The 26,857-nt window shown below is 42.1% G+C and overlaps 1 pseudogene; it reads left to right on the top strand.

The window, feature by feature from the left end:
- The first annotated feature begins 3,474 nt into the window (after positions 1–3,474).
- LOC150056694 (V-type proton ATPase subunit D pseudogene) lies at positions 3,475–4,696 on the top strand (annotated as a pseudogene).
- The last annotated feature ends 22,161 nt before the right edge of the window (positions 4,697–26,857 follow it).

The following is a 26,857-nucleotide window of genomic DNA, read 5'->3' on the forward strand; positions in this document are numbered from 1 at the left end:
ACCTTCTTATTGAATAAACAGGTGAGTGAGTACATGAATGTAATAAGTGTTTGTGGAGAATAGGAGGAATAAGAGGAAGATTGGGGTGACAAACTTTTTTTTATCTTCCAACCAATGTTTTATAATCACTTATTGTTGGAAAAATCATTTGGGAAGAGATAGAAATGGTAAATCTGTTTTGATATGTTGTCAACTTTTGAATAGCATAGTCATCTCTTTGTACTTCTGTCTTTCAGAATACTACATCCCACTTGAGGTATCATAACAAATAAAAGTGTGGGGGACTTTAAGTATACTTCACAATAAGTTATATAAGCTGAAGATGCCTTGTGATCATTATTCCTGTATTGTTTTGAACCATGTGATAGATAACATTCAGTGACTCAATATAAAGTACCAAGCCATCTTTTAAAACCTAACAATTCTGTTTTCTCAAATCTCTCTCTCTCTCTATATATATATATATCTATATATATATATCTATATATATATATTTCTGGAAAAGCAATCTATGCTATTAATTCTTCCTTTATAAGTTGCCTTATGAAATTGAACAAAGATGGCCACAAAGGCTTGAGTTTTCATTTTCGTTTGTCAGTGAGAGCCACTTGCATTTACAAAGTTTTGTTGTATATTAGTTGTACAAAACAGTGGGTCCACTATGATTTTTTTCATAATGTAGTGCATCTAATGTATTTTGATCACTTTCTCCCCTGTTATCCTCTCTATCTACTGTCCTCCTGCTCCTCTTCTTCCGAAGGAGTCCTCTGTGAATTTAACGTCTTTGTATGATATGTTACTTGCCATTTAAACTCTTCTGCAAGCGTGATAGCTGCTTTCAGAATGAAATAACATGTGTAATACTCCATGTTTCCAACAGAGAATGGCTGTTCTCCACAAAGCCAGGCCTTCGTGATCAGCCCTGAACTCCTACTGCTTGTGACTGACAACAACACACTCCAGGGTGAAACTAGAGAAAAACTCCTGAACATCTACCTGGTTGAAAGTGCTTTCTACTTTGGGAAATGCTTCCTACAACAGGAAGCTAAATGGATTATTTGAAGTGAGATGGGAAAGGAAATAAAATAGGCAGAGACCAGTGCGAATGTGGATGCCAGCGGAATGAGTGGGAGAGCGTGACCGTGGCCGTGGGAAAAAGATGAAGGAAACCTGTGGAACTTGTGTTAAGAATGGCTACTGATAGAGGGTAAGGTTTGTCAGGCTCTGCTTTATGCACGCATGAAAGGCTGCCATGGGATGGTCCTTGTACAACAAATGTATGTTGGTAAAATGTTAACAATAGTGAAATCTGAGGGAAAGAAGAGAAACTGGACTACATGTCTCATTACTTTTACAGCAACACTAAGTGTTGCTGCCCTGTGAGGCAATTTGTGTACATACTAGGCTGGCTGCACAGACATCAATCGGGACTTGAACATGCACTCTGTGTCAGGCACCAAAGGTGTAATGGAGCCAGAGGCAACCACAGCTGATGAGAACGAAAGGGTTTTTTTCAACACCTTACTGCAATCATTGTGGCATGGTTATTTGTGTGTAACACAATACCGAGATTGGTAATATTTGAGGGTAATGATAAAAGGACACTATTTTTTTTTGCCCCAAGAGATTAAAACTGGGAGAGTTTGGGCAAAAGAAAGGAGTCATTTGAACCCACGCCCAAGCCTCTACATCAACTCAACAGAGAGAGTTTTGTTACCAGACCCAAACCTGCTCCTGCCTCCCACGGGAAGGCTGCAGAGGCCATGAGCAGGGAGAAACTTGTTTCCATGCATAATTTATTTAACACAGGAGCAGACACAACCCTAGAGGAAGCCCTAATGGCTTTTGTTCAAAACTAGAGAGATGTAAGAGAGATGTGCTGCTGCTGGGAGCCCCTTCGAGGCTCTGAAAGCTGGAAGACAGAGTGAAATCTCCTGCTGGGCATGTCGGATTTCTGACACCTGAAACACACATTAGTGACTAGTCTGAAATTTATTAAAGGCCAGCCTACCTTCCAGCCACCAATTGGCCTGAGCAGGTCAGGGTGTCATGAAGTCCATTTACAATGAGGGAGAGAAGACTGAGCTCCACTGTCAGCACCCCAGTTTGTTTGACCGAGTCCTCACTGGGGTCCAGGGAAGGAGGACAGCTCAAAGTAGAAACCCACAACATCTCCCATTCCTTGCAAGACAGAGGAGGAATCAGTGTCTGCATGCAAGCAGAGAGGCCTAATGCCGACTGTACTGCATGCATCATCTCATTTCCAATACTGGTAAGTTCTTCACACTATGCATGAGAATAGAAGGCTTTGCTATTAAATGTAGTCTTCATTTAATTAGATTTTTTTTTATACTCCAGGCTCCCAGTTTATGAACCCTTGTGATGGAGAGAGTGTCTTTTAGATAATTGCTTGGGATGAGTGAATACCCCCAGTATTTATTCAGAAAAGATGCCAATGAATTATGAATGGAAGCAAGCAGTTCCATTGGGCAAGCACTCTAATTAATAAATCTGGGTTTCTATGGCTTTGTGCATGGAAGAAGGGAACCAGGACTCTGTAGCGATGTAACTGATGGAACTAACAGCTGTTAGCAGTATTGCTGGGGAAAGAACAAGACACAGGAGGAGAGCTGGTTGGACTGGGACAGCCGACATTTTCTCCCTCTCCTGTGATAAAGAGCTGGAAGAGAACCACGCATTTCCATACAGCGCTCTTTGTCACCTTGGGGTGTGTGTGTGTGTGTGTGTGTGTGTGTGTGTGTGTGTGTGTGTGACACCAGGGTTTGAATTCAGTGTTGTACACTTGGTAGGCCAGTTGCTGTACCTCTTGAGTCACATCCTAGCCCTTTCTGTGCTTCTATTACCTTCCAGATCGTCTTCCTTTACTCCTAGGGTTGAAGTGACAAGTTTTGTCCTCTCTAGCTCTGCCTCCTCAGCAGCTGACGTTACAGGCATGAGCCTATGCACAGCCCAAGAGTATGTATTGCCAAAAGGCAATCTTCACGCACAGCTATATACCCTTTGATCAAATATCCAAACACCTCCACACATTTTGAAAAATATTTGCTGCCCTTTACCTCACACACCTTCACTCTCATGGAATTTGGGGATCCCACAGCGAAATTAATATCTGGTTTCACAGGGGTCCAGGGTGCAGCTGACATCTGTTTATATTAGGGCTCTCTTATACTCTACTAGCTGTTAAGACACTGGGAATGGGGGTTATCAGTCCCTCTCTGCTCTGATCCTCTACTCGTTCTGAGGAAGGGTGGACTACGAATGTGGAGAGGTGTCAGAAGGACACTCCCATTTGCAATTCAAGTTGTGTGGCAAAGGGGAAATGAGTTGAAGATGGCTTTAAGAATTCCAGTCTGGGACACAATCAGCTGACTCCGGTGTAGGGCAGGCGCTGTGGCGTCGGATACTGAAATGAAGGGCCCGGCCGGGAGTCCAAGCCCTATAGTCACCGTCACAATGTCGGGCAAAGACCGGATTGAGATCTTCCCTTCGTGAATGGCACAGACCATCACGAAGGGTCGCTTAAAAGAAGCACAGACAGGTCGAAACCTCCTGAAGAAAAAATCGGATGCCTTAACTCTACGGTTTCGACAAATTCTAAGAAAGATAATAGAGACTAAAATGTTGATGGGTGAAGTGATGAGAGAAGCTGCCGAGGCCAAGTTCACAGCAGGGGACTTCAGTACCACAGTTATCCAACGTGTAAATAAAGCCCAAGTGAAGATTCCAGCAAAGAAAGATAACGTAGCAGGGGTTACGCTAGCAGTGTTTGAACATTACCATGAAGGAACTGACAGTTACGAACCGACCGGTTTAGCCAGAGGTGGGGAGCAGTTGGCTAAATTCAAGAGGAATTATGCCAAAGCAGTGGAGCTTCTGGTGGAACTGGCTTCCCTGCAGACTTCCTTCGTGACTCTGGGTGAAGCCATCAAGATAACCAAGAGGGGTGTCAATGCCATTGAGCATGGCGTCATTCCCCGATTGACACACCCTTGCTTATGTCATCACAGAGCTGGATGAGAGAGAGCGAGAAGAGTTCTATAGGTTAAAGAAAATACAGGAGAAGAAAAAGATTCTCAAGGGAAAATCTGAGAAGGACTTGGAGCAACGGAGGGCAGCAGGAGAAGTGACGGAGCCTGCAAACCTTTTGGCTGAAGAGAAGGATGAAGATCTTCTCTTTGAATAATCTTTCCTGTTTTGCCTCTTTTGGAAACACTCAATATTTGGCTTCCTTTTAATTTAATTTGTAGGTCTGGTGTGTGTGGCTATTTATTTTTTGACCTAAAAAAGTGCACAGAGTGTAAAATTTACCTGGATGTCTTATGAGATTACTTTACAGATTCCTAATTCAATAACCACATACCACAGTTGAATGAGATTTGTAGAACCTGCCTGGTAATTTATAGGACTGAATCTATACAAGTCTCATACTAGTCCATTTACAGCTCTTATATGTGATCTGTTCTAACCAGCATCTTAAGAAAATAGCTTTAGAAAAGATTATAGTGATCTTAGGCTTGCTGCTGTGGCAGTCTTCATTCCTACCCATTTGCTAACAGACTTTTACACTGTTGTTTGAGACTGCTCTAGCCACCCTTGTGTTACTGTGGTACTTCAGCCTTAAGCTTTATGGAAACCTTCACTTACTTTTTTCTTGCATGACAAGTCTCTTGTCTGTTGCAGGAGTGGTTTTGCCAACTTAAATGTAATTATATTACAAAAAGTAAAATTATTTGAAATGTTTTTTAAAAAAATATTAATTTACTGTTAAGAATAGTAATGTCCTTATGCTCTTATCAGTGACTTGCATTGATGTCCAGAAAGCTTTTTCTGAAAATATGTTAAGGTAACCTTTTGTTGCCTGCCCCTCATATCAGTGTTTCACTACATGATTTCTGTTGTGAGAATGACCACATTTTGGGGTACTAATAAATGCCATGAATTAAAAAAAAGAAGAATTCCAGTCTGTCTGTTTTCAGTTCCTCAGTAGATTTGTGTCTGGGTGGACCTGGCATCATCAGGGGATGACTTGAAGGAGAATCAAGGGGTTAGATCCTGAAGGGTCCTGGGGGGTCTCAAAGCCTTGGGGTGTTACCCCTATTGACCACAAAGCAAGAAAGGATTCTATTCCCAAGACCACATCAGCAAACGTGGGTGAGGGTTCACATCCCAAACATAACGCCCTGGGTCTCCCCCTCAGGAAAACCCGGAGTGGCTCTGCTCATCCGTGCACATGTCAGCCCTACAGGAAGTTCAAAGAAAGAAGTGTGTGTGTGGTTGGAAGGGGCTTTCGTTTGTGATCCATTGTTATGCCCTAGTAGGCAGCTAGCATACTAGACCTCTGGATACTTCAGAGGCTGTACCCACACGAATGGCTGTAAAGAGAGGGCATAGAAAATAGAGCTTGCTACACTTAATCTGCCTAATTATAGGTACTTTTACAGAGGGAAATTCTAATTGATACCAACATTTTAGCCAACACCAGTCAACAGAAACTGGGCCTTAAAAGCCATCCAGCAAAATTTGATATCTACTGCATGCCAATCGGGAAACTATCTAATAGTGAAGTTTCAGTCTCCAAGAAAAGCAATTTAATACTCCATGGGCCCGTGGAGTATTAATGACTACGTAAGTCTTATAACTAATCTAGCATAAAGTTAGTCAAAACAGATCTTGAAGGGGCAAGGTATAAATAAACATTGGTTTAGACTGGCACTTGGGATAGGCAAGCAAAAAGGAATTCCAAAATAACTAAAGCTCTCCTTTTTTTTTGTCCTAATGGGTGACACCTCATCCATTTAAATAGCTCAGGCAATTATCTTTACCAGCACTTCCAAATGGACATCAGACACTGAAGGAGAAGTTCACCCCAGACAAGCTGATGGCGCAAGAATTCCACGTTCCTTTGATGGTTCAAAGGAGATAACGGTTAAAGATTCCTTCCAGAGCGTTCTTCCTTGAGACTGGACTTAGGAAGCTACTTCTCACTATTCTTCGATGGCTTACCTAAAGTGTGGCTTTGCAGGGCACATCGGATCGTGGGGTTTTCTGGTTATGAAGGTAGTGATCTCAGAGAGCTCTCCATTCGAAACATTTGGCATTTGGCAGAACATAAAATGGTTAGCCCCTGGGATGTGTCCCCTCCTGTCTTTCAGATAATCAAAAAATCCTACATGCTTTTGCTTCTCCAAAAGCAGACAGCAGAGCTGGTACTCGTGGGAGCCAGAGTAGAATGAGATTTCCCAAGGACTTGAGTCTACAAATAATGTCAATTACAGACTTTCCAGCTGGGCTGGAGCCACGTGCAGCCAGTGACAAATGGGCACAAACCTCAAAGCCTCCCTTTAACCAATTAGTGTCTTAGCAAATGCACAACCTGTGTGGGGTGGGTATGTCCGCTTCTTCCTGGTTGAAACTGGGGGCAGGCATGCTTTCAGGATGAGATAGGAGCCACATGTCTGTACCATTTAGATTCCATGTGGGAAGAGGGGGTCATACCTAGGCGGGTACCTATTTATTCACATGCAAGGATCGCTGAGCCTGTCCCAACCAGTCACCATTCTAGGTCAGTGACACACTGACCCAGGAGACCAACAAGGTCCTGGTTCTCAGAAAGATGTTTCCATGACTTCTAAGTGGACAGTCCTAAAGGAGAATAAATAGGCAAGCTGGGCTTGCCAGAAAGGCCCAGGAAGGCCCATCATAAGGTGGGCAGACAGGATGAGCTGTGGATATCAACCATGATGAGAGGGAAAACTCCCGACAAGAAGCGCCCAGACTTCTGAAGAACTAGAAAGGAGTCCTTCATGGCTACCCCCGAGTAAGAAGGAGGTCTGTGTGTGAGAGCTGGCGGGAGTTGGCCATCGCCCCGGGACCTGTGACCTGAGTGTCCAGCCGGAGGCTCCAGCGGTGAACTAGAGAAGGAAGCCCACTGTACACTCACTTCTAGACAGCAGCCTGCCGCCTCAAATGCCAGCTCCACCACCACAGAAAGTCTGTCTATTCTACTAGTGTTTACAGCTGATGGAGAAAGGGTGGACAAAAAAGGAAGCCCCAAGGTCAGTGTTCAGTGTGTCAGATCTCAGACACAGCAGTGATAGTCTCTGAAATGCAGCATCTCCAATGGAAATACACAGTCTCCATCTCACGCTGTTCCAGACCGATGGTATTGTACAAGAGAGATACGCACAGTCGATTGCATTGCTCAGCCGAAATTCCTTCATCCTGATCTAGAGTGATATGGTGTGACACTCTCTCACAGTGCTAGGCTAGGCTGAGCTATAAAATTTAGTCGGCTAAACCTCCTGAATACATTTTTGACTTAGAATATTTCAAATTCGCAGTCAATGCAACCCGAGGTAAGCCCGTTGTAAGTTGGGGAATGTTTGTTAGTTTGTCTCATCCTCTCAATGCAGCAGAGATGGCTATTTTACCATCCCAAATGAAAAATGAGGAAGCAGAAGTCCAGAGAGTAAATTTCGCAGTGGGACAGAGAAAAAGGGAAGTGTCTGGGGGCCTCTGGAAACCTCTGGTAGGTGCATGTACAACTGGCGGAGCTGAGCATTCTCCCTGCCCACTCGACTGGGTAGCCACTTCCCATGCATCTCATTTAATGCACAAATAGTTGGATGAGGTAGATACTTCACCGAGCTTTACAGATGAAAGAAATTAGGTTCAGGAAGCTTAAATAGCTTGACTGAAGCCAGATGGCTGGTGAACAACCAGAGCTAGCATTCAAACTCTAGGAAGCCCTACTCCTGGCAGAGTTAAGGGAAACCAAAATGGTTTGTTATTTAGTGGGAATCAGAGACATAAGAAACATTCTTTTCTTGTCAAGAATCCTGGCCTCCCCTGAGATTATGAACGCCCCATGTTTTCCCGAGGAAACAATAGTCGGCTCTCTGGCTCCATACTATCTGGAGAACTCAGATACTGGCTCAAATCCCCCAACCCTCCCAAACTGGATGGTTGTTTGGGACTCACTGTATGGTCACAAGCACTACTGTAGGGCTTCCTCTTCCAGCCAGTGGTGGCAGCCCTGTCCCCAGATCCGTTATGTCATAGAGGGTCATGGGGGCATGGGAGAGACCTTTTGGGGGGATTCTGCCTCATTCCATCTTCAGGGGACAAAATATCACTCTTCTGTTCCATGATACATGCTGAGCGTTTTCATGTGCACATCTCTCCTACTCGCTCTCTCTCTCTATAAAGTCATTCTCACCTTAGACCTTGACATGGGTGTGTCAGTCCTAGATGGACTGCTGATGTGAAGGACATCTCATTTTTCAAAATCACCTTTCTACTTCTTTTCTGCATTTGAGTCATAATTCATTCCCTTGGGATATAGAGAGTCTCATTAACCCATTTTCCACTGCAAGGAAAGGTATGACCCAATGCAGACTCTATATAGATTCTTGCCTTTCCAGCCCACATGGATTTATCCAGTTCACATGACTGAGAGGAATAGACTCCCACAAAAGAACTTCACGCAGCAGAGTTGCAGTCTTTCACTAATTTCTTGCATACATAAATACCTGTTTCTGTAGAATTTTCCTCTCCTCATTTGTATACCCCTGGGTCAAAGTGTCTTTTTCAAATTTAAGAAGACCCATTGAAAAATGTCCTACCAAGAAAGAGGGAACAAAAAATTCAGGAAGAAGATAAATCCCTGCCTCTACAACTCTTCTTAAGGGATGCCAAGCAGGACAAAGACTGGAGGGTGGGGAAGGGGAGTCCACATCACTGATCAGGTAACCCCAAATATCCAAACACTGAGCAGTTAGAAAAAGATACCATCTCTGTTTGGTTGGATTATAAATGAGTACATTTCAAAAGACAGCAAAGAAAGAACTTCTGTGCTTAACAGGATTAGACATGATTTCTTCCAATTTTTTAAAGATGCATCTTGCTTTTCCTCTCCCAATTCAAAACTAATTTTTTACAGTATAGTGAGGAATTGGATCTGGACCTTTGATAGCCCGCATCATCTACTTTTAACCATATGATTAACATAGCAGCTAGACATTCCCATGGAATAGCACTGATATTATAAATGGACAGGTCAGTGTAGTTGGTGTTTCCATCATCTGGAACTTGGTTCATTTCTTTATATCAGGATCATTTTAAAAAATCCTCTTTTTAGGCTCTTTTTGGAATACATATTTCCTATGGTCCAGTTTGTTCTGAGTTTTCTTAGAGGTCTATTTTAACTAAATGCCTGATGTCTGATGGGTGAAAACGTCAGGAGGTTGAGCCTAGTGAGAGGTTTTTAGGTCACTGGAGTGTGGGGATGCCACTCTCAGGTCATGGAGCCTGGTGATGTTTGTACACACATTCACTCATTCATATACACACGCATATGTGTGTGCACGCGCACATGCACATGCACACGCACACACACACACACACACACACACACACACACACACACAGGATCTCCTACAACAATGTACTGTCATCCACCACCCTTAGCAGAGGACACACTAATGAGTTCACTGACTTTGGTTCTTGAATCTCAGGTACTGAGAACTAAACAACACCTTTCTCTTTGTAAAGCTTGTTGGCTTGACTTACTTTGTATTTCTGTACAACAACTAATAAATGTCAATGGCAGTCTGTTGTATTTGCAGGATGCTACGAGCTATTCCTCTCATCCATTGACCAGCATCCCTCCAACCTCCTTTCAATAGCTTTAGAGCACCACGGAAATCACCGCCTTCCTTCCTTCTTGTGGCTAGCCTACTAACACAGGTATGTACGTTTCAATAAATAGTACACCTAATTATGGCAAGTTGCACGTGGAGATTTTTTGGTTTGATTTGATGCGGTTGCCTTTGGGCGGGGCTCCTTGCGCTCGTGAGGCAGGCACTCCACTACTTGAACATCTCCTCCCGCTCTTTGCGGCTGATTATTCTCGAGGTGTGGCAGGCTGGCTCGAGCTGGGAACATTCTACTTGCCCTGTCCTGGGCTGGTGAGGATCGTAGGCACACGCCACTGTACCAATCGCACTGATTCCTCCATAGCTACCACAACACTTCTGCATCCAAGTGCCCAGGGTTTGGGTGAGATGCAGTCTCATGAACTTCTTTTTATCCAGGCTGGCCTTGAACTGTGATTTCCCCCCAATCTCTGCTTTCCAGATAGCTAAGATTACAGGCTTGAGGCACTGTGCCCAGCTTAAATTATGACTCTTTGAACTAAAAGCTATAGTTGGTGTTGTTTAATTACCAAAGCATGTGCATTCCCTTTTGAAATGACCACTCACTTCATTTTCTGAATGTCTAAAACCCCTGACTAATGGATTCTCATCAAGAATCCGAGTGTTTCCAGTATTTCATCAAAGAATCATGTGAGGAATTGGCAAGGTTCAGTGCGGTGCATTTGTTTTTTTAACACTCCATGCATTGCAACTTTGTCACATAATTTTGCTTTACTTAAAATATACATTCTATGTGGATGATATTAGCTTAACCTTTGGCTCACCTTTGAGAAAATGATTATTTTAGGAAACATTTTTATTGGAACCACACCTGCACCCCGTAATTTTGGTTGTATTGGAATAATAGACAATCAAATATTTCAATGGTATTTTTCATCAGTGCCTATTTATCATTAGAGTACCTAATCACAAATTTTCATTGATTGCCATGATGTCAATTTTGACTGGGCTACAGTTATTCAAAATAGCATTCGTCCGATTATGGCCTTTTCACTGGACTCCTTTGTCGGGTGTAGCTTACTATTAATCACACATTCAGCTCTTAAATCAATCACTAAAACACGGGACTTACTTATGGGAAATCTAGAGTAAGGTTCTTTGTTCCTAAGGCTAGAAGTTGTAAACAGAATTTGTTTATGTAGAGACATTGTGTTCCTAGTTGTGCAATTATATCTCTATTATATTCTCATAGTTTTGTCTTCAGAAATAGTTGGCACTCTAGAAATAGGTCCTGGACCAGAGAATAAGTGAGGAAAGCATTGAGGTTTCGTTGTTGGCTTGGTTTTTTGACATTTGAGTTACTATTTCTTCCTCCTATACTGACTGAGGACAATGAAGATATGTCTAAGTTATTTCTGATAGTGTTTGTGTGTAAATACTCTATCACTTGAGCCATGTACTCAGTGCTACATGTCTAATTTTCAGCTAGCATAAATATATAGATTTCTAGAGGGCTGAAAGATCAACTCTGACTCTATTCAATTTTAAGTTGAGGTGAAAAAAATAGGAAATCATCTTTGTTGTTGTTGTTTTTAATGTACTTCATAAAGTTATTTCTTTTTTCTTTAATTTTTCCCCTATGGAATATGTGTGTGTGCGCACACATGCATGTGTGTGCACGAATTAAGAAAGGGAAGGGCAACAACAAAATTCTGAGACAAAGGAGAAAGGGTAAACCAATGCAACAGGAATATTCACAAGACCATAGGTTGGAAATGAACTTTAAAACTTGGGGTACAGTGGAGGGAGGGGGAAGTAGGAGATAAATAAGACAAGACATGTACTCACTACCTTACATAAGAAACTGTATATCACCTTGACACTAAAATTAAATTAAAAAAATAAATAACAACAGAAAACAATTTAATATGGACAGAGGACAAAACACACACACACACACACACACACACACACACACACACACACACACCCTTAGATTCCTCCCAACGGTCTTATGTTATAGCATTTGAATTTTCAGTTATAGAATTTTTTCCTGTAAGGTGAAGCCCGGTGAAATTCTCAGCCTTCATGCATTCACACGGAGAGCCCAAAACTAAAGGTCTGCATCCTCACATTTATCTTCCAATTCTACTTCCAGATCAACTACAATCAGGAAAAGACGCCAAAACCAAAATCAACAAAGCATTGGGACTCCTTGAGGAAGAATGCAAAGAGAAACATAAAATTATCTTTTCTAATGTCTTCTTTTACCTCCTTGGGACTCTGACTCATATATTATCATTAAAGAAGGGATTCCATTAGACTTCTCTACAGTCCCTTTCAACTCTCAAATCCTTGGACTTCTGTGATCTTGTGCTTTCATTATTTTATTTTCAGATTCAATAAAGCAATTTCACCCTTGGCCTTCTGGAAAATTCTAAATAGCTAAGCCTCTAGCAGGACTGTGTGGGTCAGATGTACCAGGAAGCCACAAGCCCCTCTCCAGCCTCACTCCCAGGTATAGATTCACATGCAGGGCCCGGGGACATGCCCAGGAGCTGTGGTCCCTGCCTGATGCGGCCAGAGCAGAGCTGAGATGTGGCATGAGCTGAGATGGTGATTGGAACTGGAATCCAAACCCGAGGCCATCTTGGACATCGCATGGGTCTGGAGCTGTGCAGAACTGCCGAGCCTCCTGAAGGGACAAGACACGGGAACCGCTCCCTGGAGGGCCGGGTTACCAACCAGATGCCAACCCCAGAGCGGCAGCTCCAGTCTGAGTAGGTCTGAAGTGTTCCCACAAGGCACATGTAGTACCAGCCAGAAAAAGCTTCCTCGGAGACGCGGGGTTTCACGTGGGGATATCAAACAAGCATTTTTGAAAGTAAGCTTTTAACCTCACCATTGTGAGAAATGAATGAGCATACACAGAAAGGCTCCACTCTTGGTTCACTGCTCTAAAGACACAGTATTCTTATGTCTTCATTTAAAAGGCAGTCTAAGCTATGCTGTGGGTATTCGTGCTGTTCAAAACAAAACAACAACAACAACAGCAGATCCATCAGTGGGCCGCCTCAAGACCAAAAGGTGCCCAGATTTCATTGCCTAAGTCCTAGCTGCGATGTTAGAGGAGGGATAACCGATATTTATTGGACAAGCTTTGGTGTGTTTTTTTTAATGTAACAAGAGATTCTTTGCTGGATGGGACAGTGTCAGAGGCTTGGAATTCCCAGGAGAAATAAACTATCTTGCAACAATAAAAAGGCATGTGTGGCTTCCTTAAGCAAGTCCGACCCTCGCCAACTTGCTTGACTTTCTCTGGCCGTGTTCCCCGGCAAGCCAAACAGGAGAAATTACCTTGACTACTCCACAACTCCTTCACAGGAGGACTATGAAAAATATAAATTATTCAATACCTGCAGAGGTAGTTCAGATTTTCAAGTGACAATCCCTGTTTCCGTATATAATCCCCAAACCCTGAACTATGCAGTTCCCAGATGATTTTTCTCATGTAAAGAAGTTCATGTCTCTGTTGGCAAGTGTTTCTGTGAAGACAGTGGAGGCAGGCAGGTGGGGCTGCAGAAGCCGCTCTCCTTTACTCTGACCCCAGTGGCTCAGAGGGCATCATTGCTAAGATTTTTGTTATTTTGAGTATGATTTTCATTCATTTTAAATTGGTGAACAATAATTGTCTACTTAGGGATGGGCTAGCCAGCTTTTGTTGTTATGACAAATAATTTTTTAGAAGGAAACATTTATTTTGGTTTAGAAGGTTTCTCCCAGTCCTTTCGTTTGGGCCAGAAACTAAGGCAAAACATCACAGGAGAGAGGTGGTGAGCAGGCACAGAGACAGATCAGAAACAGAGACATAAGAGAGGAGAGAGGGACATTTGGGGACAAGACAGCTTTCACAAGCACACTACAGTGCCTGCTTCCTTCACTAGGGCCCATTGGCAACCTTTTTCCAACCATGTCATTAAGTCTGAATCCATCTCTGGATTAATCTGCTGGGGCCCTTAGGATCCTCAGGTCGTAATCAACTCTCAGTGACTGGGACCAGCAGCTGAGGCCCAACCTTCTACAGAGGAGTCTTTGGAGGGCACCTCACTTCCAAACCTTAACAGCTGAGTCCAGTCTTGTTCTATGTGTACGTTGTACAAAGGCTTAATTAAGCTAATTAACATCCCCCACCTCACCAAATTGCCATTTTACAGTAAGAATATCAAAAGGCTGTAGATTAAAAATGTTTAATTTCATTGAGATGTAACTGGCATGAAGTAAACTGCACAAGTGAAATATACTATCTGATACACTTTAGGTTCTGTGTACATCTATGAAAGTAACAACGCTATGGCAATCAGGATATGTGTAACTCCAAAATCCATCCCCGCTCCCTGCCCTTTATCACCATGTTTCTCCTTGTGGTGGTTAAGTCCCAGATGCCAACCAGGCTGGACCATCGTGTTTATATAATTTTTCCTGTGTCATTGTGGATGTTTCAGGGAGGTCAGGTATTCAATTTGATGAGCATTTGATTAATAGTTTTACCAATGATCACCCATGGTTTGGGCTGGCCTCTTGCCATTAGTGGAAAGTTTTGAAATGACAGAGATTGCCTCACTTCAAGTGAGAGGGCCGTTAGCTAGCAGAGGCCTCGGTCCTTTTCCTTGAGTCTCTAGTCATGTTGTAGCTTCATTGGATTTTGTATGTGCATCTCTATAATATTGTCAGCCAATTCCTTATAAGACTCCTCTATGTACACCACACACACACACACACACACACACACACACACACACACACACACACAAGTGTTGGTTCTATTTTTCTAACAAACCCTCAACTCCTTGTCGCTCTCCACACCTGTTGCCCAGGCAACAACTGCTCTTCTTTCTATCATTATAGATCACACAAGAGATTAGAGACTCTTATACAAATGAATTATACAGTGCAGTCTACTTTTGCCTCCTATTTTTCATTAAGAACAATAATTTAGAGATCGTCAGTGCTTCAGAGATGTTTTTAGAGTCATGTCATATAAAAAGGCATGTTTCTTAGTTTTAAAAATCCACTCATCCATGAATGGATATCTGAGGATTTTTTTCAGCTAAGGCCATGATAGATAAATGTACTATGAACACTTGTGTAAATTCTTTGTTTGGCTTTCATTCCCCTTCGGTAAAGTCTTAGAAAGAAAAGACCCATGGAGTCATATGGTAAGCGTATGTTGCTAAAAGTCCTTTTACTCAATACTGTTCCTTTATTCGTAATAGAAAGATCAGAAGCCTAATTCATCATTTTTCTGTAAATTCTAGCTCTCAGATATGATTTATTTCATTCTTAGAGTTCAGTACAACTTTTTAAATGACTATTTACAGGTGTGTCTTTGAAAGTCCGCAGGAAATAAATTTACCCTCTTTGACTCTAAATAATGAACTCCACATAGCTTAAAAGATGTATTGCCTTACATTCTTTAAATTTACGTGCAGTCTCCAAAAATACAATTAAAATTCATATTCACAAAAAAGGAAAGATTTTTTAAATAGAAATGAAACATTTTAAACTGAAACTTTAATCCAACAATAGATGAAAAATGTTTCTAGTACTGATAAGTTTATGTTCAAAGTAAGACATACCTTGATAAAGCCAAACTGGTAGTGTGTGTGTGTGTGTGTGTGTGTGTGTGTGTGTGTGTGTGTGTGTGTGTATTTAAGGCAATTGTATCACTGAAATAGAAATTTTGGCAAATGCAGAAAATTACCTGGAAACTGATAATTAGATAGATGTGTTCACAAATGCTACTGTGAAGTGCTTTGTTTCTTTGTTTTCCTCTGATTCCGATGAGTTTGGCTTTTCTGTGAGTTAAGATAGTTTGTTGCCAAGCCATGACTTCACCAGCAGCAGGCTTCTTTTCTAATCATCCTTGTTGGCAAATGTAATGACTCAAAAGGAAAATGCGTAAAGTTATAGGGCACTAAAAGAAGCCCCATTTGAAGTGGCATTGTTTTGTAAGTGAATCCCTGGCTTATCTGTAGCATCAGAAAGATTATTTTTGAATAAATAAAATAAAGCCAATCACTTATTGAGCCCTAAGGCACCATCAGATATGAATAGAAATAAATCAGGCTGATAGCCTTAAAAACAACCCCTGATTTTTTTTTTCTTGCTTAGTCAAATGAGATCAGAATCCAACTACCACTGTAGGGGAGAAACCAAATTTAATGAGCTTATCCAACAGTGTCATTTAGTAAATCAAAAGCCTTTGAGAGGTCAATGAATCTTGCTCTTATCGTCTCATTATCTTCTATCCTGAAGGAGGTATTCTAGTACCTACGATAAACCTTCTCCAGGTAGTAACATGTTTTGATGCTTCAAAACTGCTAGCACTCAGACTTCTATTTCTTCCAATTTTGTTTTGAAATTGCTCGAATCATAGAACTCAACAATGGTACCAACTCTAAAGAGTGATTTAAGCAATACTTCACCCCTGGTTGATTTGTTGGCTGTCTGCATTCACTGAGGCTTTGTTAGATAGATTGTGGTATGGAATTTACTTTGGTTCCCATGGATAAGCTCAGCCATGATTTAGGCACCTATTGGTCTAGTCCATGGGCTTAGGGTTCAACTCCTTTTTCAGACTGTCCAGGATTAAAACAAAAAGTCATTAAGTAAGGCTTCACCTCCAACATTGATCATAATGGTTAAAGACAGATGCGCTGTGAAGCTGGAGTAACTGGAGTTGAGATAGAGTTGGCCGATTGTGAATTAATGCATAAGGTGGGAATCCAGAGGAAAGTGAGGCACTGTGGAGGAGGTCGAGACACAAGAGGCTTTGACAAATGGGCTTCCAGAGATGGGAGGGGATAAAACTACCGAGAGAATGTGTGTATGCCAAAACACAGGTGCCTGCGAGTGTCAGCGAGCTGCAACTTTGTCAGACCTTCAAGTGTGTGTGAGCCAGCAGCTCACTCGTACACAGCTCATGAGGGTCTGATGAGGATAGAAATGACAAGAGCTGAAACAGCAGGCTATAGATGGCTCATGACACAGCTTCCGTGTCCTGAGTCCTGCCTGTCACATAGTGCTTTGCCTATATTAACTAAGCCAATTCTCACAACACCGGGAGACAGAATTGTCTTCTCTTGGGTAGATGACAAAATGGAAGTGTCAATGGTTCAGCAAAGCTCTGCCCAAAGTCAACTGACAAACAATGGGGTGAGCTAGACTTTGGAATAAACACCTATGATTCTGCCTCTCTATCGGCTGGAACAGCATGGCTCTTGCACACCACCAGCACCCCTCCTCTCCCCGCCCCCACACTCCCACCACTGTCCCTGCTCAGTTTCAGAGGATTTCTTGATTTTATGGCTTCCAATATTCTTCAGATGAAATAGTTTTAAGTATGGAGTGATTTGTGAGAAGCTAGATTCACATTGGTCTATGATTACAAATGCCAGAATAAGATGTTCCTGTTGGAACCAAGAGACAGAGAAACAGGAGGCATGGAGAGAAAATAACCATGTGTAGTGGACTGGTGTGTTTGAGACACCTGGAGACACTTGCATATGCTAGGCCTTTAGTGCTCCCTCCTCTTCCAAGTGCTGTCTCTCTATCTACTCTGTAACACCTTGATACCGGCAGCTAAGAGAGCCTGGAACAGGGGATGACCCCATCCCGCCTCTCATTGCCAGGTACTGACTGGGGGCTGTGTGCCTTGCATCCACTCTCTACGTTTATGTGTAGTGCATCTTTATAGCATGCATTATACTCACTCATCAGGTACATCTGTAAAGTGTCCCTTACATTGTGAAACAAGAATGTGCCATTAAAAAAAAAGGAAAACAAAATCTACAAAAGGAAAACAAAACACAGAGCTAAGAAACTCCTGACTGGATCTGAAGAAACATGGATGCAGAGTGTGGAGGGAGCCGGTTTCCTTAACCTCCCTTCCTTCCACATGAATGAGGTGCCTGTTGTATTGAGGTTCTGTGCTCTGCAGCAAGCTCCTGACAATCTATTCTGAAAGAGCAGTCTTCTGGAAGCTTAAACAGTCCCAACACTCCGGGGGAAACTGCAAGAAAAGTGGATTTCTTTTGACTGTCCTTGTTGAGAGGAAGAGATGCTCCTCTTAATAATGGCACTTCTCTCTTGCCTGAAGCCGACATCTAGAATCCAGGTGCTTCTCGGCAATGTATTAGACACTGCTGGCTTCAGCCTCCCACATTCTGAAGTTTGTTTATGGTGGGAATGCACTAGTGTGAAGTTCTGTCAAAAGGCTGAATGACAGTGAGAGAATGGGGAGGGGTGTGTGGAGGGAGAAAATGGGTGCATATGGGATTAAGTGACAACTTCTTGATGGTAAACCAAAACAGAGAGGGCTTTTCCTTTTAAAAAGCCAGAATGCTTAATTACTTACTGCCTCATCCAGACAGGCTAAGCCATCTGTTGGCTGGGATGCTGTCCCCACCTTTGGGGAGTGCCTGGCGATTGGCTGGACTTGTGTAAGAGAGTCATTTCAACCGACAGCTGTCATCTGTCAGCCACCCAACTGTAATGATGAGCAAAGTTGCTGCGGGCTGTCAAGGGGCCGTATGGAGTGATGAGTAAACGTGCAGACGGCAAGTGCATCACACAGATCCACATCTTTAAACAGCACCCAGGCCCAGAGTTCAAGCCCCACGACCCCCCCCCCACAAAAAAAAATACCACCTTTCCAAATAGAATCAGCTCCTTGAAACTCCTTCCTGGCTTCTCTCCCTGGGTTCAAGACCTCTAGAAGAATATGTAGTGACAGTGCACAGCTTGAGTGTGTGTAATATGCACGTGCAAACATCATGTCTCTCGTTTTACACAAATCACCTTTAACCTCATGCTTACTTTGTTGTTGTTGTTGTTTTTGGTCGTAGGACTTGAACTCTGGGCCTGGACGTTGTCCCTGAGCTCCTCAGTTCAAGGCTACCACCCTACCTTTTGAGCCCCAGCCCCACTTCCAGTTTTCTAGGGGTTAATTGGAGATGAGAGTCTCATGGACTTCAGTGCCCTGGCTGGCTTTGAACCATGATCCTCAGATCTCAGCCTCCTGAGTAGCTAGGATGACAGGCGTGAGCCACTGTGCCTGATGTTCATTCTTAGATTTCAAGGCAAGAATTTAGGTTACATTTATTATAATTTTTAAGACAATAAAAGTACATCTGAGCTGGGCACTGATGGCTTGCACCTGTAATCCTAACTACCCAGGAGGCTGAGATCTGAGGATGGTAGTTCAAATCCAGCCAGGGCAGAGAAGTTCCCAATTAATTACCAGAAAAGCAGAAGTGGAGCTGTGGCTTTTGTAATAATTTGTAACAATTAGTATACATCTAGGATATTCCCATCAGAGGAGCTCAAAAGTTATGTACGTATGTCCTTATAGGAAGAGGCTAAGCAAAATGAACTCCAGGATAGGGAAACAAGAGATTTATCCTTGTGCATGTGTTTTTAATATGTTCTGTGGATTTATTTCTTTACTCCTTTTTCTTCTTTTTCCTCTCTTTCCTTTTTCTATCCCTTTTGGTTTACCTTCTGTTGTTACTGTATGTGACTTCGGTACCTGCTGGATTGTACATACATTTATTTGTTTATTTGAATCAGGGAAGGGAAATGGAAAAACAAGATGATGAGACAAAAGTTAAAGGACAAACCAGAGTAACAGCAATGTTCATAAGACACAATGTTGGAAATGAATTCTACAACTTGGGAGTGGGCGAGGAGAGGGACATGAGAGTAAAACATGGGAGGGGATAACAATGTTCAAGAAGTAATGTACTCACTACCTAATGAATGTAAATGTAACGGAAACCTTTGCATCCATCGCTCTGATAATATTTAAAAAAAAAAAAGACCACAGGGACAGCATCCAGGCCCTGAGTTCAAGCCCAAGACCAATACAACACAAAGAAAAATGCAAATATAAATATGTCTCAAATTTAAATAATTTAGTTATATGGCCAGGGGCACCCAGTGGCTAGTTATGCAACTGCCATCAAACGGGGATACAACTGATCTGAAGTGGGGTGCTACCTGGGTCTTCCCAGTTCCATTGACCTCTCCACTTTGGCAAGGCTCTGGACCCATTGCATCCTGCGGGGCCTGCAGGTCCTCTGTTTAGAGCCAGGTCCTCACAAGGGCTTCTCCTTACCCTTGACCACTCCCGATTCCTCTGAACCTGCTGCATGTTCGATTTGAGTTTTATGATAAAGATAACTGGCAGGAAGGGTCCAGCATAAGATAAGAGATTTAGCCAACTCAGTGTGATTTAATATATCTGAACATGTTCATAAGGCAAGTGACCTCTGCATGTGTGTCCGCACACATGTATATTATGTCGTAGATGATTTCCTTTGGAGGTGAGTGAGAATTTGAGATTATGGGATGTCATCCCTTAAGGTGAGACTAAGAAGTGAGATCAGATGAGGGGGAAACTGGGTATCACCGAAGGCGTTGTTCCCGGGCTAGAGGATATGAAGCGTGTTTTATACAAGTAAATCTTGTGTTGTTTTATAGAATATAACAAAGAAAGTAATCGACCAAACTAGTTGGGATGCTTCACATAAGTGTAGTGGAGAGACTGAAGAGTAAATGAAGAAGAAAAGACAGATGCAAACATAGGATTCAGCAGAAGTTTGGATCTAAATTGGCACCTGAGTATAAAGTAGTCCGGAGTGAGGGGAGAGACACTGGGGATTCTACTTCAGAAACAGGGTAGTGAGAGAACTCTAAGAAACAGATTTTGAAGTGCAATCTGGAGAGAAAGCAGGGGGAACATGCATTGTGCTCCTGCTCCTAACCTAGGAAGTCTTTACAAAGTTGCTATGGCGCAGTGCAGACACATTCTTCAACAAAATGGGTTTGTAGGAGGGTCTTTCGATTTCAGATGGAAAACCTGTCATTTTTGCCTCTTCTTCTTTTTACTTTTGGTGCCATATCATTGTTGTCTTTACCCCACAAATGCATAAGCAAGCCATAAATCTACTTTACATGAGCAGTAGAGCTACTCTTCCTGCACACCTTACCATAGGAAGGGTGATTTTTTAAACATTCTCTGGACTGCCCTTCAGATTCCAGAGGAGAAGATCAAATAGAAACTTTTTACTGTGAATTTCAGATTTCTATATAAATCATCCTGTCGTTTTGGCACGGCAGCTGAGTTCCCTCATATTAGCTAGAGAAGATCATGAATAAATTTGAAGCGTGCTGCACAGGGGATTATGTGTACATGAAATAATTCTTATTGGCAATTGCTTTTACAACTCACTGCACAGAAAATTTAACATGGAGCCCCATACCTCATACTTGAGCAGAATCTGAGAGCCACACGCATGATGTTGAGAAAGGACTGCTGGCCCGGCGTTTTCTTGCACCTTGGCTCAGTTCACCCAGATAAATTCCACTAGTATGCATCTCTACTGGCCATACACGTCTGCAATTTCTCTCAGCATTCAAACAAAAAACTAGGACTCAACACGTTGGAAAAGACTGAAGGCATGCAATGAATGATGTGCAAACACAATACAGTTTTAAAAATCCATAGCGAAAGGGAATCAGAGATTTACAAACATGTAGAAATTGAATGACAGGCCCCTAAATAACCATTGAATCTTAGAAAGAAAGAAAGAAAGAAAGAAAGAAAGAAAGAAAGAAAGAAAGAAAGAAAGAAAGCAATGTTGAGATGAACGAAAACAAATAAAAATATCAAAAATATTTTCACATGAATTGTAATGATTGTTCAGCTTATATAACTGTAGTATACTACAAAATATATATAGATTACATGTTTTGTAATGTCCCAATAAAGCTCTTTAAAAACCTCGGTAGATGGTCATGGAAAGCTGGGCAAGAAAGTATACATTTGGAAATTACTTCTTGTCAGCATTAGTTTAACAGCAATTATGGGAACCTAACCCATGTCTGAAACTATTCTAAGTGCAGCTCAGGGAAGGATATGCTAGACAAGTTTCTTGTTATCACAGAATCCAAGAAAGGGACAAAAAATAATGTGTTCTCTTGCAGCCTGTCACTGAGTCAGTTGTACAATCTTCTAGAGTTCCTGCTGAGACATGCAGACAAAAATCCACAGTAAGTGTGTCATGTATAACAGAACACAGGCCAGTGACAGTGGGCTGGGATAAATGGGTAAAGAGTCCATCAACACAACCCATGTTCTGATGTTTCAGCAAAACAAGACAGATAAACTTTTTACCTTTCATATTAACCAAGCTTTATAATGATAAGCAACATAAATCTTATGACTGAAAGATAATAAGATTAGACTTTGTTGCTTAGTCACTAAACTCTCTGTCAAGCATCTGATTTTTTGAAATGAATAAGATGCACACAATACAATTTTCCAGATACAGATTAACTGGCAAGAGCAGCACTCTGTATGTTGGATTCATTTTAACACCAAAGACACTATACATACATTATTTGCAATACTAAAACATTCGTCCTGACAATTACAACTTTTAATTTTTCTAATGAAGCCATTCATAGAATGGCTTAATAAATGAATAATGAAAGGAACCAAATCATAGTTACCTAAATAAAGACAAAAAATTCCTTTCTGTTTTTCTTTTTTTTTTATCTTCACCACTCAATTCTAGAAAGTTTTAGTGTACAAGTCCTCAAAATTTCTTTGAGAGAGGCAACTTTCACATTACTTGTAGACTTTCTGCCCAAAGCCCTCCCTGTCATCCCTCAGACCAGAAGCACACGCCCAACTGTGTGCTCTGCCATCCACTCAAGTCCCAAGACTCAATCCCCTGCTGGAAATCACAAGTGGTGTGCAAAGGAGAAATTTACACTTGGAGTTAGAAGGTCCAATGATCCCCAGATCCAAAGACAGCCCTTTCTTGGCCCCCAAAGCCTACTTTCTTCTCCACTTGCTCATCTTCCTCACAATTAGGCTCGAGTGATTTGTACCTTTCCGGTGGGCAGGGACCAGGATCATCACCAGCATCTCCAGCAGGCCTGCCTCCAGGCTTCACACATTATAGGGCACAATCACAGGCCTGCCTGAGTCATTGTCACTCTAAGGGGTAAAGACAAAGTATCTTTTACAAGTGGAAATGGTTGGTGAAGATTTTCTCCCACTCAGTAGGCTTCCTAATTAATTTGCTAGCTATGTCCTTTGCCATACAAAAGCTCTGCAGTTTAATGCAGTCCCACTTATCCAGCCTTTCTCTGATTTGTTGTGATTCTTGGTCCTTATTAAGAAAGTTTTGACCTGTGCCAAGGAGGCCTAGTGTATCTCCTATTCCTTCTTGTAAAGTTTTCAGTGTGTCAGCTTTTACCTCCAGGTCTTTGATCCATTTGGAGTTAATTCTAGTACAGGGTGACAAAGGATCCAAATTTAGTTTTCTGCAGGTGCTTAACCAGTTCTGCCAGCACCACTTGTTGAAGAGGCTGTCTTTCTTCCATTCTATTTTTTTGGCTCCCTTTTCAAAGATTAGGTGGCCATAGGTCTGTGGTTTAATATCTGGGTCCTCAGTTCTATTCCATTGGTACTAAGGCCTGTTCTTGTGCCAGTACCAAGCTGTTTTGATAATTATAGCTCTGAAATAGAGTCTAAAGTTTGTTTTTCTGGGTCTCCCAAGCAGATTTACCTTGAACTACTGGCTCTGTTCAAAATGCAGCCTGTTTCTGTCTCTAGGCTCTGTGCAGTGCATGTAATCGAGACATTTCTTGTTACCAGAGAGAGCTGATGAGCTAATGAAGACCCTTGGTGCAGAATTCATTATCCAAAAAGGAGAAGTGTGGGACCAGCCTCCTCCTTTCCCTCTGCGACTTCTGTCTCTGATCCCACATTAAAGGAGCCTGCCTCTCGTGATCAGATGAAACTCGAGGTTGATTTCTGAGACTCAGGCTGACTTGTTCACTGGTCTAACCAGAAGGTCTGTCTCCCACAGGATCCACAGAGTGAAATCCTCATGAATGCAATCATTGTCCTCACCAAAGAGGGCAGAGGGCGTGACCGTCCCACTTCCATGATTGTCACGTGAGTTCACCTCAGAAGACTCCAGAACTGTCAATCATTCTACCACTGAAAATGATCTGCAGTCTAGGAAGTCCAAAACCGCGGTGTTAGTGAGGATTCGCTCCTCATAGATGGCCTGTTGTGGCTGTGTTGCTCTAGGAGAAAAGAATTGAACAAACTTGGCCGGGAGTTTAGCCTAGTGGTTAAAGTGCTTGCCTAGCATGCATGAAGACCCAGGTTCGATTCCTCGGTACCGCATATAGAAAAAAGCCGGAAGTGGTGCTGAGGCTCAAGTGGTAGAGCTCTAGCCTTGAGAAAGTCCAAGGACAGTGCTCAGGCCCTGAGCTCAAGCCCAAGACTGGCAAAAAAAAAAAAAAAAAAGGATTGAACAAACTCCCTCGGACCCATTCACCAGGGCCTCACCTCAGGATCCAGTCACCTCCTAAAACTCCCTGGCTTATCGACAGCACATTGAACTTGGGAGGAAAACAAATATCCAGACTGCAGCAAGGAATGAACATCTACCCTTTTCAGATCTTTTAGAGAATTGACTTCACATGAACCTTTGCTTCCTGGAATATACCTTATTTTATTTTAAAATTGCTTTGATCTTGTACTCCTTTCTGTTAAAATCTGAATGTTGCAAAATGAAGTAAGTCTCATTCCACCATCGTATTTCATCTCAACATAACAGAGTGTTGCAAAGCTATTGATGAATTTAGAAGGAGGTGTTGGGTCTAGGAGCTGTGAGACCCAACTCATCAAGAAGCCTCACATTTCTGTTTTTCTCTACTGATTGAATTGCAGTTGGACCAAAGAAGGGTATCGATTCAAACCATCCAAAGGTAGATTCAAAATAGCTGAGTCCTCTCAGATTTGATTTCTTAAAAGTGATTTCTGTCCTTTAACTTCGACTGTGTCCAGCCATCAGACCACATTGCAGTGTGATCTGTTTTAATGTTCCCTATTGATGTCATGACAGTCTCTGTCATCTTCCTTTTACCTAAGAGTTCCACAGGCCAGAAGATTAAGTGGAGACCAGGCCACCTGATCCAAACACTCCATCTTTTTACTCCTTCAATCCCTCTTATTTCAAGGCGCAATTTCTGGATATAGACAACTATCTACTTGGTTAAGACATTCCTATAAGGAAAATATGGGGGGGGACTATATCCACACTACAGCAATCCTTCCTCTCCTCCCTCCACAGAGATTGTCCTCCAGTTGGTGATAATGCTGTCAGGTGACTGAATGAGCATCAGTGACCCTTGGGCCTTCCCCTAATAGTCACATGACCATGGCTAATATGGAGTGAGAAGATCAAGGTGTCGGGTTTGTGGGAGCCTAGAGGCCAGATGAACTAAATTCCTCTCTTTTATTAAAATATAAGAGCCCCTTACACTCAAGAAAGGACATTAAAATCTTCATAACTAGTTGTCCATTGAACACCTAAGTTCCATTAGACTCACAGAGATCTTCCCGTTTAAAAATATTGTTCAGGCTTCATTTTTACAGGCTGATAAATGGATTTGCAAAGGAAAGCTTTAGTGTATTCTGTTGGCATTCATAGTAAGAGAACAGAAACCAGTCCAGACACATCCAGCTCCTCCAAAGGCCAATAAAAGGAGACATCGTGAAACAAGAAGCACTAAACATCAACGGCACTTTTGCCAGCATAGAAAGTATGACTCCATTCTGCACGTAAATGAAATGCTGTTCGAAAATTCATGCCAAATTTATGGATCATGTGCTGTTAAAAACATTTTTCTCCCTACTTTAACTATTAGCTTTCAACTAATCTTTTTGACTATCGAGCATTTTAATTCTACTTTTTTTTCATATGAGGCATGACCTTCTTTTAGCATTGGAATGTAGTGGTATTCAGATGATGAATATTTGTGTAAATATTATATCATTTATTCAAGTATGATTTTAATTCAGCCCTGGTTAATGGCCCATAAAAATAAAGGGTGAGCCAACAACAGAAAGAATATAGTTTACTGCCTGAAAGAATGCTTTGGGTCTGTGGCGGCTTGATAAGTTAATAGTAGCAAAACATTAACTTCCTCCAAGGCCTGTGTCTTCTGTGAGAGCAAGATTGGGTGATACGCTTTTATGAAAATCCACTTTACATACATACTTTGAAAGAGATAAAAATAGAAAAGTGTGTGGAAATGGGGTGATTTCCTGTCTGAGCGATGGGCTAAAAGCTCGAGTGTGCTTCTCACCGGCTGGTGAGCACCCTTCTCTTACAACCATCATTCCTCTTGGATGGAAGTACACTGGCTAGAGATAGATTTGTTGTCCGACATATTGACCATAAAGCATGATAAAATCTGCTTTCATATTTTGAGAACATTAAACCTCACTCATAGAAAACGAGTTAAGCTTTCTGTTTTAAAAACCAGGAGGCTCTCCCCGTAAGTCAAAGACGGTCACCATGAGCTCTGTTCACGACATATGGTTAGGTTACAAGTGGCAAAAGAGCGTGAGTAGAACCAAGAGCCCTCCCTCTCCTTCTCCAGGAGATAAGTCTGAAAACTATGTGCTCTCTGACTGGCGCTTTGAATTGTCTCTAAAATGTGTATTCCTAGAAGCAAGACGTTTTAGCATGGCAAGTAGAAACATGAACTCGACAATGTGACCACTGATATCTTCCTAACACAGCAGAGACAAGGTTCACAGGGGGGTCACAGAGGGAATTTGGGAAAAGTATTTCCTAAGTCCAGACGTTTGAGAGCACATTTCATACTCGGCATTCAACCCAGCGTCTAACAGGTAAGTGAAATAGCAAATGCATCCAATCTGAACATAACAAAACCCTTCACCAATAGTCAAATCATTTTATTCAAAGTAAAGTTGTTCTTTTTTTTTTTTTTTGCCAGTCCTGGGCTTGAGCTCAGGGCCTGAGCACTGTCCTTGGACTTTCTCAAGGCTAGAGCTCTACCACTTGAGCCTCAGCACCATTTCCGGCTTTTTTCTATGTATGTGGTACCGAGGAATCAAACCCGGGTCTGCGTGCATGCTAGGCAAACACTTTAACCACTAGGCCAAACTCCCGGCCCAGTAAAGTTGTTCTTTAAAGAATCTATTTTTAATGGGAAACCTACCGTAAGACTTTAGAATTCACAGAACATTGATCTTTGTGTGTAATTAGCGGGAATAG

The sequence above is a fragment of the Megascapheus bottae genome, chromosome 11, assembly GCF_031878675.1.
Source record: "Megascapheus bottae isolate mThoBot1 chromosome 11, mThoBot2.hap1, whole genome shotgun sequence".
In the NCBI taxonomy this organism is placed as follows: Eukaryota; Metazoa; Chordata; class Mammalia; order Rodentia; family Geomyidae; genus Megascapheus; species Megascapheus bottae.